The following is a 12,291-nucleotide window of genomic DNA, read 5'->3' on the forward strand; positions in this document are numbered from 1 at the left end:
TCCTGTGACCAGTGACAGGTGATGCCTAGCAGCTCCTCTCTGCCTCCCTCCATGGAGCTCCGGACAGTTGCTCCCAAAATAGGAACAGGGCTGCTTAGAAAAGGTGACAGGGAAGAAAATCCCTACCTATAATTCCTCCCCACTCTCTCTACCTGGAATATAACCCACCTTGATTAATTTTAGACCTTGAATTCCCAACTCTTTTTTTCCTTGTCTCCCAAATCTTAATTCAAGTGTTCTGAACAATCTAGTTTAAATCAAGTTTCACAGAAACTTCCAACTCTATTATTTTTTGTGAGATAGAGTATATGTGTGTGTGTGTGTGTGTACTCTCAGGAGCATGAGTTTGGGTTTATTTGCATATGTATATGTACCACAACAACTAAAAACCTCATTTAAAGAGCCATACAGACCTGAGAAAATCATTCTGCCACCTACTGGATGCATAACTCTGAAAAATATCACATCCTTCTTGTTCTCAGTTTTGTCAGTCTACAAAGGAGATAATATCAAAATAACTGTCCAGGAATTTGTGAGAGTCAGTGAACTAAAGCAACATACATTTCTGGTAGAGAGTTTAAGTGTGTGCTGTGTGCATGCTAAGTCACTTCAGTCATGTCCGACTCTCTGCGACCCTATGGACTGTAGCCTGCCAGGCTTCTCTGTATGTATCTTACAAATGCCAACATATTTATTTTTTATAAATTACAGCTGCTTTCTAAAGAGAGTTGATATGACTAGAAAATAAAAGACCCTTTCATTATGTTGGGATTGTTATTAGATTTTAATAAGAAAATATGAGCCAGGAATGAAGTTTTGTGGAGAAGGAAGAGAGAGATGACTTAATTTGCTAATTAGAGTGAGAATTCAGATTTCCCATGATTGTATGGGAGGCTTGAATGAAGTCTAGAGCCAAGAAAGAGGAAGAGTAGTGAAGAGATGGTGAAACTGTGTAAGGTTGGGCACGGCCTGATGTAAATCAGCCAAGAAACAGACATTCCTAGTGAAGAGGAAGCCAGAGAATATTTGAGTGAGTGAAAATCACTCAGTTATGTCTGACTTTTTGTGATCCCACGGACTATATTGTCCATGGAATTCTCCAGGCCAAAATACTAGAGTGGGTAGCCGTTTCCTTCTCCAGGGATCTTCCCAACCCAGGGATCGAACCCAGGTCTCCCTCATTGCAAGTGGATTCATTACCAGCTGAGCCACCAGAGAAGCCTAAGACAAGAATATCTAATACTTCATAGAATATTTTTTTGTATCTTTCTGTTTTATGAGTGTCTTCCAACTTCTACTCTTTTAAGACTTCAATTCAGTTGTCTAGATGAACACAGGCTTTTCCTCATAGGAATACTTGTATTTTCACATTTGTAGGAGAATAAGGGAAAGGACCAGAGCTTGCATTTGGCATGTGAGCCAGATTACAAGAGCCCTATCTATGACATTACATGATTGTTAAACAACTAGACTAATTTATCAGATGAAGAAGAACTGGAGTTAGAGATAATTATAGAAAGAAAGTCTACTTTCCTCAGACTTGGGGAAGAACTCTGGAATTCCCTAGACCCAGAATATATATTGATTTGATAATATCTAAGTCACTTTGTGCAGTATGAACCCTATAGTGTTGAGATATATGGTCTGTATGTACTTGAACACACTGCTACTTAGAAATATTACAGAGATGATGAGGGAGACTAAATACGTGAAGATGTGTATGCGTGTGGATGTGTACGCACCTACACTCACACACACATGTATGTATCTCAGCATGCTTCTCTCTGCATCTGGAATTGCCTGGTGCTCAGCCTTCCCTAAATTGTTCTGCCTATTAAATGCCTTATCTCTCCTTTGTCCCATCCCTCACTGGGTTTCAATTCCCTCACTGAATCCTATTCTTCATTGGGTTCCATCCCTCACCTTCAGAAGTAAGTTTCCTGGACCACTAAGGAGGTTTCACCTTGGGGTCTGCAAGGAGCCAGTCTCTACTGATGGATTGTGGAGGGCTTTGTAGACCTTGGGTACATCTCCAGTGTAGGCTTTGTTACTTCCATTTAGAAATGTTCTTCTTAAGCTGAAATGGCTCACTTTTTTCTACTGTAATTTGTTTCTGCTTGTCAAATTCCTATGCTTTATTCCATGTTTTATGTTCGACTGAAACTGATTTGTTCAAATATAACTTGCTGTGATATTCTTTTTGAGTCTTTTCTCTGAAATACATTTAAAACAAACTCTCCTCAAATCCTCAGCTTGGGTCTTATATTTCTATCTTCCTCATCAGCTCCTATAATAGGACTGTACATTCAATGAATAATGAGTTTTAAAATTTATTCATTAATATTAGTGTTAATTTTACTTTGATGATGACTTAAGCCATCATCAACAGAATTCTTACTCTGAGATGTTCACATTGCAGTGTACAAACCCTATCATCTTGCATAAATCTTCTCCTTGAATACCTGGGTATGGTTCATGCTGTTTCAAAGACTATATTTAATTAGAATGTGGTCAAGATTTTGATTACTTTGCTCATGCAGGTAGCTTTGATTCAGGAATCCAGTCTATTCATTCCAAAGATGATGGGATGTGGAAATTATTCTGTCCACGCCTCTGCCACCACAAAAGGCAAGGCCCTAAAATACCTGTTAACTTGATTTGGGTTTAGCAACATGATATAACATCTTTACAGCTGGGTTTAGATCTCAATGGCTTGGGTACTGCTTTAACATAAATAATGTGCGCCAGTAAAGGACTGATTTTCTTAAAGAACATGTTTCTTCAGTGGTCAGGCCTTCACAATCTCAGGAGATAGGAGAGAAGAATGCTGACCCCTAGTGCGAATTAATGCAGACGGTAAATTTTGCTCTGTTTTCCAGATCCCACACTAAACATATGAGTGATTCTTATTCATTTCCTTCTACTCCAAACATCTACTTATATTAACAACAATAAATCAATACTCCAAAATTACTAGAATATGTACCTAGTGATTTTTTATAAGTAAAATATTTTAAGCATAGCAAAATATATCACCACATTAATTGAGAGAGACACATGTATCCCAATGTTGATTGCAGCACTGTTTACAATAGCTAGGACATGGAAGCAACCTAGATGTCCATTGGCAGATGAATGGATAAGGAAGTTGTGGTACATATACACAATGGAATATTCAGTTCAGTTCAGTCGCTCAGTCGTGTCTGACTCTCCGCGACCCCATGAACCACAGCACGCCAGGTCTCCCTGTCCATCACCAACTCCCTAAGTTCACTCAAACTCATGTCCACAGAGTCGGTGATGCCATCCAGCCATCTCATTCTCTGTCGTCCCCTTCTCCTCCTGCCCCCAAAGAACACATTTATTTCTAATGAGGTGGATGAAACGGAAGCTTATTCTACAGAGTGAAGTTAAGTCAGAAAGAGAAATACAAATACTGTATATTAATGCATATATATGGAATTTAGGAAGACAGCAACGATGATCCTGTATGCAAGGCAGCAAAAGAGACACAGATGTAAAGAACAGACTTTTGGGATCTGTGGGAGGAGGCGAGGGTGGGATGATTTGAGAGAATAACATTGAAACGTGTAATACCTTATGTAAAATAGATGACCAGTGGAAGTTTGATGCATGAAGCAGGGCACTGAAAGCTGGTGCTCTGGGACAACCGAGAGATGGGTGGGGAGGGAAGGTGGTGGGGGTTCAGGTCTGGGGGACACATGTGCACCCATGGCTGATTCATGTCAATGTATGCCAAAAACCACCACAATATTGTAAAGCGATTATCCTCCAGTTAAAATAAAGGAATTAATTAAGAAAATATCACCACATTTAAAACCTATATGGGGCAATACATCATTTTAACAACAACCACCTGAGAGAAAACAAAATATACAAATCAGTAATAGGTCAAAATTCAAAATAAACAGTAATTCATTATAATTTTATAGAAAATAAATAAACCTACCTATAAACTAATGGACAAAATGCAAGAACAAATAGCTTAGGAAGAAATTCACATGAGTAATACATTTTGAAATTTATTGTTTCATGTTTGTAACCACAAAGTACAAATAAATAAGAATGACTTCTCTGGAATGAGGCCTATCAGATTTATTCCTTTATATGGAACTTGAACAAATATAAAAGGGGTAACAAAACTCAGTATTGCTGAAGGTGATCATAAGTGGATCTTAAGTTGTTAGAAATATAAATTGGCCTAGTCATCTGAATGGAAGTTTGGTGATTCATTATTCAACACATAATTACTCTTTGCATACAAATTAGCTTTAAGATGAACATACTCTTTAAAACAGGCATTGAACTTCTAAGAATGTAACCTAAGGAAGAAAGATTTTATAAAAATTGTATGTGTAAGAATAATTGCTACAGGAAATTAAAATAATAGAAAAAGTTAGAAAAGTTGCAAGATATATCAGAATATATAATAAATTATGCTTTTCAGTTCAGTTCAGTCGCTCAGTCGTGTCCAACTCTTTGCGACCCCATGAATCACAGCACGCCAGGCCTCTCTGTCCATCACCAACTCCCGGAGTTCACTCAAACTCATGTCCATAGAGCTGGTGATGCCATCCAGTCATCTCATTCTCTGTCAGCCCCGTCTCCTCCCGCCCCAACCTTTCCCAGCATCAGAGTCTTTTCCAGTGAGTCTTCTACTGACCAGCAAAAAGTAATTCAAAAATATAACTTTAGAATTTGCTAAAGTATAAAAAATATATAAAGTCTAAAATATGATCCTTGTGTAAAATTTTTGTAAAAGAGAAGACTCTATTGAAATACATTATAAAGTACCAAAATAAGTAGAGTTATACTGTATTTATGGAAGAATAAAAAGAAAAATTATCATAAAATTTGTCACTCCTTCACAAATTAATGAAAATATCTTGTGAAATTTTCATCACAATTCTGAAGATGTTTTGTCTTTCTTCATTTTCATTTGTGGGACATGACAAGCTGACTCTAAAATTTATAAGAAAGAGCAGAGATCTAGTAATTGTTAAAATAATCTTAGGGAGCAGAACAAAATCATGGAACCTGTATAATTAGACAGTGCAACTGATTTTACACCTATGGTATTGAAGGCAGCAGGATATTCTCACAGGGACAAATTGACAATGAAAATAATCATCAATCCAACTACAGAAGTACACATATGTGGAAATTCAGTTATGACTGAGTAGGTATTTTAGATTAGTGGTGAAAGTTAAATATTTGATTATGATAAGAAGACAACTGTTATTCACTTGGAAAAAATGTTAAACATAACATTGTACAAAAATTCTTTCTAGGTTGAATAAAGGCCTTAACTTTTTAAAAACATCTTACTTTATATTGGTGTATAGCCGATTAACAATGTGATCTTTTCAGGCACACAGCAAAGACACTGGGCCATACATATACATGTATCCATTCTGCCCTGAACTCCCTTAACTTCGAAAAGAAAGCAAAATTTTACAACTTTCTAAAGAAAACTGAAAAGAACAGATTTCTGAATTTATAAATGGTTGAGAAGTCTTAAAGTCATGAAAAGTGCAAACAATACAATGTTGCAGAAATGCAATTATATTAAAAATAAAACACTTTCTAATTAAATGACAGTATTAAAAGGCAAATAGGAAAGCAATTTATTTGGGAAAGATACTACTCATTTAATAATAGTGCATTAGTAACCAAGATACGTGAAGAACACTTACAGATCCTAACAAAAATAAATAGAAAAATAATTTTAAAATAAAAACAGAAAATTCATAGAAGAGAAAATCCAAATGACCGACATAAAAAGATGCTCATCATTATTACTAAGCAAGAAAGACACATTAAAACTGCAATAGTATACCAATTCATATGCATCAAATGGCAGTTATTTTAAGTCCAGTAACAACATGTAGAAAGGGTGATTCTTATATTAATATATCATAAGTAGAACTAGAAATTGATAAGAGGAGATTAAAGTGATGGGCATGTTCTAAAACACAACAGCCCCACTTGTAGGGGCTTAACTTAGAGAATCTCTGCAACATATATGAAAGCAAACAAAAATCTCCATGGCTGCAATATTTACACAGTAAAGAGAGCAAACTAAGTGCTCATCTCAAAAAGGAGGAAGGAAAAAGTCAAGCTCTCATGCTGTACTCATAAGATGGATACTATACATTGTAGAAAGAAACTATAGCTACAGAAATCAGCTTGAATAACTCACAAAGTCATGTTTAAAGAAGAAAGAAAGTTGCAGATGAGTCACTCAAGTATGATGCCATTACTGTAAAGTTGAAACCACACAACTATATATATATATATATATATAGTGTCAGGGTTATGAAGATGGAATAAAACATGAAGGAATATCTTAAAACTTGCTTTAAACCAGATTGTATGTAGTCATTAATAACATTTGGGAAGAAAAAGGTAGTGTTGGGCAGAGCAAGGGGTAGGGATGGAGGCAGGATGGTTCCAAGAAGGAAAGGCAGGAGTCCTCGAGAAAGGCACCCTTCAGAAAGAACAAGTGGGGAAGGACAAGAGGATTTTCCCTCCCTGCCTTCATTTCTGAGCAGCCATATTCCTTGGTGGTCACAGATGTCCTGAGACACATGGAGGGAGGCGAGGAACTGCCAGTCATCACGAGTCACAGGAACCACATGGGTGGGAGGCAGCAGTTTTCTCATGCCCAGGTACTGCCTCATCTGAGGGCAGAGCGCAAGGCTGGGATAAAAGGGCCTTGGGCCAGAGCACCTCCATCCACTCCTCTCCGGGGGTGCTGACAACGCTGTGTTGCGTGTGCACTGGTGAGTGTCCGCTGGGCCCGGGAGTAGGGCTTTCCACAGACGATGCTCAGACCAGAGGGGAGGGCATGTGGAGGCTTTGCAGTGTGTCTGCATGCCTGTGTGTGTGCGTGTTGAGAAGGGGAGGGTGAGAAGAGGATGAGACTGGTCTTTTCCAGCAAAATAACAAGTCTTGGGGAGGCTGAGGGAAGGGGCGATGAGGAGGCTGGGAACCGGTGTAGGAGGAGCTGTGGAGTTGTGACTGAGCGTTTTAGAGAAACCCAATTGATGTGATTTTTGGTCAGTGATCTGAAGGATTTGCAACACTGATCATCATGCTAACCTGCAGCTGTGTTCAAAAAGGGACGTTTAGCTCTGAAAACATAACTGTCCTCCTGGAAAAGCAGAGATGGTGACAGCAGTGCTCAGCCAGCAGAGAGGACTGACTGACAGTCAGAACTGACTGACCTCTTTTAAACTCTCAGATTAGTGGGTCTGCAGAAGTGAAGAGGCAAACCCCAAAGCTTGGTGCTGAGGTATTAGTTTGTGGTGAGTGTCTGTGGAGAATGCAGAGCACTGGACTAGCTCAAGGGCCTGCATGAAAGTCCCAGCTTATATTAATTAAAAAGCTACTTCTCCTGGGCAATCTCCAACATCCTTCGAAATTGTGAACATCTATGTCCCTATAGGACAAGAATATCTAGGAAATTTTCCAAGAGGGAATGACTATTTTCCCTAAAGATATGACTTCATTTCTAAACTGTTCCTTGGATTTTTTCACGGTTCTTACAGTGTAATTTTAGTAGATCTCCTACATACTGGATGTTTGGGTTTGAGAATGTTTTCTTATTATTTGGTCTCAGTTTTTCTAATTATAAAGCAGGAGAACATTTGACATTAAAAAAAGAAGCTATGAGAGCATTTGAGCAATTACTGGAAACAATGAAACATTCAGTGTTTATTTATCTGGACTGCATTAAATAGTTTGTCAAACTAAAGGGGATAGAAAGGTGCTGAAAAGTCAGGAAGGGCAGGGAGGTCTCAGTGCGCTGGTCTGACCTGCCGCCTGTCTCTCCCTCAGCTCCTGAGCCCGTCCACCAAGATGTCCTGCCAGCAGAACCAACAGCAGTGCCAGCCCCCTCCCAAGTGCGCCCCCAAGTGCCCCACCCCTAAATGCCCCCCAAAGTGTCCCCCGAAGTGCCCCCCAGTCTCCTCTTGCTGTGGTGTCAGCTCCGGGGGCTGCTGTGGCTCCAGCTCCGGGGGCTGCTGCAGTTCTGGGTCTGGGGGCTGCTGCCTGAGCCACCACAGGCGCCGCAGGTCCCACCACTGCCGACCCCAGAGGTCTGACTGCTGCAGCCAGCCCTCAGGGGGCTCCGGGTGCTGTGGAGGGGGGAGTGGTCAGTCCTCTGGAGGCGGCTGCTGCTGAAGTGGATGCTGAGCCAAGAAGAGCTGACCTGTGGACAACAGATGGACAAACACTTCCTCCTTCTCCTGCCCCTCCTGCTGGGCCTGCCCCTGTTGCTGGGGGTCTGGGTGAGGCCTTTGAACTCCGGTCCAGGGGATACCTATTCCTTGAGTCCAGGAGTCCCAAACTCCCTCCCAAATCCATTTATTCACCTCCTTTTCATATGTGTGGAATCTCTGAAAACACCAAAGCTCAGACCCCGTGTCCCTCTGCAGCTTCTCTTTTTGCATAAACCAGCCTGATGTGAAACAATAAAGCTAGAAATCTGTATTCCTTCTTGTCTGAACTGACATTTTTATTCCTATATCATCTTTCTCATACTCTGTACTCAACTTCTGGTTCCCCTAATGCCTCAGTATCTACAGACCTTGTTCAAATTTGCCGCTTGGGCCGCTAATGCCCTTTATAGCAAAAAAAAAATTTGTTAATTCAGAGTCTAATCCAGGATCCAACACTCCATTTAGTTGCCATGATTCTTCAATCTCCTCCTGTCTGTGCCAGCCCTTAGGCTTTTCGTCCTTCATGTCCTGGGCATATTTAAGGAGCTCTTGGTTTGGTGGACAAACCCTCAGTGGGGGTTTGTCTGGGGGTCTTCTCAACTAGAGGTGATTATGCAATCATGTAAGGCATCCCACAGAAGTGATGCCATGTCTGTAACGCGTGAGAGCCTGATGTCACACCTCACATGATGTGTAACTGACTCATTCCTGGGATTCTGAAAATTGGAATGCAAATATTTGGAAAGATTCTGAAAAGGCAAAACACTGAATTTCTAGATTCAGATCTATTATTATCGTTGTTGTTATTTGTAGTAGAAGCAGACCCTTCTACCCCATCTGAGTAAATTAAACCTATATTGTCCCAGGAAACGGTAATGACCTCGCCATAAGAAGCAGCCTTGAGAGAGACTGTTGCTTCTCACATGCACCACCCCGTTATCTCCCTTTGCTCCTAGATAAGTGGACTGAAGTCCCAGCAGACCTCAGAAGGCGAAGCATAAAGTGTGACCCACAAGCAAGTGTCCTACACTCCACATGATGTTTTCTGATTTATATACATACAAACTCAGGGCATACGTGTGGAATACAAATTAGGGGCAGGGTAATTGTGGAAGGGACTTAAAGCTGGATCAGGCAAACCTGTGGATTTAGATCAGCCAAGTAGATACTCTAGATTTAACACTGTAACTTTGGGGGTTAGAAAGGGCTCTCACAAATGGTTGATTGGCTATAACGTGAAGCAAAGGCCGTCTCCACTAAATGAAGGTGAAACGCCAGAACGGCCTTAGTTTACTGCAGAGGAAGGGATCTGGAGGTTTGGTGTTATTGGAATCAAGGGTGAAGTTGTCATTTAAGATCTACTTGTCCACCCCAGAAGGGTTCAGAGGACTCATCTTTCACAATGACCAGGAGAAATCAATTGTAAGGGGAGCCCTGGCATCCTTGAAGAGTTCTGCGATGGTTCTTCTCTATAAGCCAAAAACTACAATGGAATCTAATGTCACCAAATTGAGAAACCTAAACACAATAGGGATAATTGGATCCCAGGACAGCAGGAGCAAGTGTCAGCACTTAGTCACCAATAGCAGAGTGGGTGTGGCTACTGTAATGGATGACAGGGTCAGTGCTGCGGTCACTGTGTTCTGACCACCAGAGAGCCCTGTCTCTGCTAGTTAATCTCTGTGTACTTAGAAGTGAAGTAAATGTCAAGTCTACTAAATTTTCACTTGATATATGTAGATTTAAGAGTTCTAAGTCAAATGAACAAAACTGAATCATAAAAAGAGAGAATCATGCTCCCCCAATCAATTTCTAGTCTTGAGCTAGCTTATAAAACCCAGAACTCTTTGAATGAAGGAGAGTCCAGTTCCCTTTGAAGAAAAACCCTGGTATCCTGCTCAAGTGTTAAATACTATCAGTCCTTCCCCCAGTCTTCCTCAAAGGGACCTGCGATCTTTAGCCAGGGTAACTGTGGATATACATGGGTTTAGCAGCATCAGTTTTCACTCACCACGAATGACATGTCTATAAAGACCAACACTGAGTTCAAGTAAGACTCTATTACCAGGGTTGATGAGCCAGCTACCTGGGGGCAGGCTGACTACATCAGGACATATCATGAAACGGCAGTGTTTTGTTCTTACTGGTATAAAGACTGTCTCTGAATCAAGGGAAATTGGAAGCTGTCAAACAGGAGATGACAAGAGTGAACATCGACATTCTAGGAATCAGTGAACTAAGATGGACTGGAATGGGTGAATTTAACTCAGATGACCATTATACCTACTACTGTGGGCAGGAATCCCTTAGAAGAAATGGAGTAGCCATCAGAGTCAACAAAAGAGTCTGAAATGCAGTACTTGGATGCAATTTCAAAAATGACAGAATGATCTCTGTTCGTTTCCAAGGCAAACCATTCAATACCACGGTAAACCAAGTCTATGCCCCGACCAGGAATGCTGAAGAAGCTGAAGTTGAACGGTTCTATGAAGACCTACAAGACCTTTTAGAACTAACACCCAAAAAAGATGTCCTTTTCATTATAGGGGACTGGAATGCAAAAGTAGGAAGTCAAGAAACATCTGGAGTAACAGGAAAATTTGGCCTTGGAACACGAAATGAAGCAGGGCAAAGGCTAATAGAGTTCTGCCAAGAGAACGCACTGGTCATAGCAAACACCCTCTTCCAACGACACAAGAGAAGACTCTACACATGGACATCACCAGATGGTTGACACCAAAATCAGATTGATTATATTCTTTGCAGTCAAAGATGGAGAAGCTCTATACAGTCAGCAAAAACAAGACTGGGAGCTGACTGTGGCTCAGATCATGAACTCCTTATTGCCAAATTCAGACTTAAATTGAAGAAAGTGGAGAAAACCACTAGACCATTCAGGTATGACCTAAATCACAGAGGATGAGATGGTTGGATGGCATCACCGACTCAGTGGACATGGGTTTGGGTGGACTCCAGGAGTTGGTGATGGACAGGGGGCCCTGGCATGCTGCGGTTTGTGGGGTCACAAAGAGTCGGACACAACTGAGCAACTGAACTGAACTGGATATGGATTTGTCTTCCTTGCACGCAATTCTTCTGTCAAAATTCTCATCTGAGGACTTAAAGAATGTCTTATTTATCATTATGATGCTTCACAAGACACTGTTTCTCTGACACTTAATTTTATGTATTGATCTGAATGGCCACGGGATGCCCAGGCCAAGTGGTATTTCTAGATATGTCTGTGATGGTGTTTCTGAATGAGGCTAGTATTTGAATCAGTGGACTCATTAAAATAGACTCCTCTTCCCATTGTAGGTTTGGGATTATGCCATCTATTGAGAACCTGAAAGGAACAAAAGGCAGAGGATGGAAAATTTTTCCCTTTTAAAATCCTTGACTGATTTCTTGAGCTGAAGCACTGAACTTTTCCTTGGTTTTTCTGATTCTTAGGCATTCAGACCCAGACTGGAATCCACACCATTGGCTCCCCTGGTTCTTGGGCCTTCAAACGTGGACTGAATTACACCACCAGTTTCCTGGGTTTTCAACTTACAGATAGCAAGTCATGGGATTTCTTAGCATCCTTAATTACAAGAACCCATTTAAAAAATATATATCTTCATATATATATAACATATATATACATGTATATACTTATATACATACATGTATATGTACATACGTTATATACATAATATCTATATGCACACTGCTAGTGTTGTCACTCAGTCCTGTCTGACTCTTTGTGACCCCATGAGCTATAGCCTGGTGGACTTCTCTGTCCATGGGATTTTCCAGGCAAGGATACTGGAGCAGGTTATCATTGCCTTCTCCAGGGGATCTTCTCAACCTAGGGACTGAACCTGAGTCTCTTGCATCTCCTGCATTGGAAGGCACATTCTTTACCACTGCATCAATATACATATATATGTATGTATATATATATATATATATGTATAAAACCATATTTTTTCTGTTTCTCTGGAGAACACTGACAAATACAGCAAGTATAACAAAGCAATGGGTCTGCTTATGAAACTCA

This window comes from Moschus berezovskii, chromosome 4 (assembly GCF_049115385.1).
Source record: "Moschus berezovskii isolate FMDL1 chromosome 4, NW_MosBer_1.0, whole genome shotgun sequence".
Lineage (NCBI taxonomy): Eukaryota > Metazoa > Chordata > Mammalia > Artiodactyla > Moschidae > Moschus > Moschus berezovskii.